This window comes from Portunus trituberculatus, chromosome 4, assembly GCF_017591435.1.
Source record: "Portunus trituberculatus isolate SZX2019 chromosome 4, ASM1759143v1, whole genome shotgun sequence".
Taxonomy (NCBI): Eukaryota; Metazoa; Arthropoda; class Malacostraca; order Decapoda; family Portunidae; genus Portunus; species Portunus trituberculatus.
In genome coordinates this window covers 6,625,071-6,627,570 of record NC_059258.1, presented here as the reverse complement: position 1 = coordinate 6,627,570, position 2,500 = coordinate 6,625,071, and the positions used below count along the sequence as shown (strand labels likewise).

At 40.0% G+C, this 2,500-nt stretch overlaps 1 long non-coding RNA gene across 1 annotated transcript in view; it reads right to left on the bottom strand.

Annotated features, from left to right (window-relative positions):
* The window catches only part of LOC123512277, a 4,818-nt gene that overhangs the window by 814 nt on the left and 1,504 nt on the right, over positions 1–2,500 (bottom strand). The gene's annotated exons all lie outside the window — the stretch shown is intronic.

The window sequence follows — 2,500 nt, the reverse complement described above, 5'->3', positions numbered from 1 at the left end:
CTTGGAATCATCTTGGTCACTCTACGCTGGATCTTTTCCAGTTTTCAATGTCTTTTCTGTAATATGGTGACCAGAACTGCACACAGTATTCAAGCTGAGGACGCACCAATGAGTTATATAAAGTAAGGATAACTTTTTCTGATTTAAATTCAAAGGTTCTTCTAATGAACCCAACTAATTTATTTGCTCAGCTTGAGATCTTTAGACACCACAACACCAAGATCTTTTTCATTCTCAGCACTTGCCAGAGGTACATTACTCATTACGTATTTTGCTTGTACATTGTTACTTCCAATGTGAAGGACTTGACACTTTTCTATATTGAATTTCATTTGCCATTTTTCTGTCCAGCGTGTCAGTTTATTTAAGTCACACTGTAGTTCTTGCCATTGTGACGTTGATGTCACTTTGCTCATTATTTTGGTGTCGTCCGCGAGTTTGCTTATTTTACAATTGATCCCTTCATCAATATCATTAATATAAACAATGAAAAGAACTGGTCCTAATACAGAGCCTTGAGGAACACCACTTTTCACATTGTGCCACTCTGATTCTTTTCCATTTATAACAACACGTTGCTTTCTGTCAGAGAGCCAGTCTTCCAGCCATTTCAGGGTATTTCCAGCTATGCCGTGAGCTTTTACTTTGCTGATTAGCCTCTTGTGAGGGACAGTGTCGAAAGCTTTCTGGAAATCAAGATAAATAACATCCACTGCTTTTGTCTCGTCATACGAGTTAAAAACTTCATAAAAGAAGTCTAGTAGGTTTGTTAAGCAGGATCTCTTGTTTCTGAAACCATGTTGTGAATCCTTCATGATCTTATTTTCTTCTAAAAATTTGACAATCTTATCTCTGATTATCGTTTCCATCAGCTTGCACACTACTGAAGTAAGGCTGATTGGTCTGTAATTAGCTGGGAGTGATTTATTTCCTTTCTTGAAAATGGGCGTGACATTTGCTAGCTTCCACTCCTGGGGACTTTCCTGCTTGTAAAGTTTTATTGAATATAATCGTGAGTGGTTTCACGAGCTCATTTTCGCTTCTTTGAGAAGCCTGGGTGATATCTTGTCTGGTCCAGGCGTTTTGTTTACGTTCATGCTGTTCATGACTGTGAGGATTTCATTTTCTGTAACTATGAAGTCAGGCAGTGTTTTGCCTTGTGCCTGAGGCTCTGGCATGGGCAGACTATTTTGGACATCTTCAGTCGTGAAGACTGTTGAGAAGAATCTATTTAGGACGTTTGCCATTTCAACTTCGTTATCTATTTGGTTTCCGTTTTCTGTTATGAGTGGACCAATTGTTGAGGCTAAGACTCTTTTGGATTTTACATAACTGTGAAATTCCTTTGGGTTGGTTTTACAGGAGTTTGCGATCTGAGCTTCTACAGATTTTTTGCTGCTTTTTATCAACTTTTTTGCTTGTCTACGCAATCTGTCATGCTCTAATTTATCATTATTATGCTGTGTTAATTTGTATTTGTTGTATGCTTCTTTCTTTGCTAGAAGACAGCTTCTAATTTCATTATTCCACCATTTCGGTTTGGTGTTTAGTATTTTCCTTCTGTTTCTTAGTGGTATACACATCTTAGCTGTATCATTTATCTTTTCAGCAAACACCTCCCATGTCTTATCTACATGTGGTGTTTCCAGCAGTATATTCCAGTCAATGGATGCAAGCTGCATACGGAGTCTTGTGTAGTTTGCACGCCGATACTTTCTTCTTTACTTTCGTTCACTTTACCTTTGTCAAAATTTATGGTGAATTTCAAGGTGCGATGATCGCTGGAACTGAATTCTGGTCCAATTTCCACATTTTCAATAGTATTCTCATCATTTGTTAGAACGATATCAAGGATATTGTTACCTCTTGTCGGACGCTTGATGTGCTGGTGGAGAGCTTTCAAGTATGCTATTGTACAGCTGCTGGCCAGCGTGAGCAGTCAGTGGTTCGCCCCACCTTGTGACTGGAAGGTTAAAGTCCCTCATAATTATGCAATTGTTTGCGCAGCAAATGTCCGCAATTTGTTCGTACAATTGTTCGTCTGTGGCGGTGACTGGGCTGGAGGACGATAGACGAGACCTAATGTTATTCTTCGGGATTTATTTTCTATATGAATGAAAATGACATCAATGTTTGCAATGGTTGAAGTTTGCATCACACGAGCACGAAGAGTACTTTTCACGTACAACATTACACCGCCCCTAGTACGGTGAGATCTTTCGCTACTAAAAATGCCATAGCCAGCAAGTGAGTATTCTGCGAGGTAATCTCTGTGTGTTGTATTGATCCAAGTTTCTGTGATGCCGATGATGTCTTAGTTTGAGGAGGAGGAGGAGGAGGAGGAGGAGGAGGAGGAGGAGGAGGAGGAGGAGGAGGAGAAGCAGGAAGTCAGTAATAGATAGGATTAAGAAAAGAAGGAGAATTGTAAGAAGGAAAGAAAAAGAGGAAGATAAGAAGAGGAGGAGGAAGAGGAGGAGGAGGAGGAGGAGGAGGAGGAGGA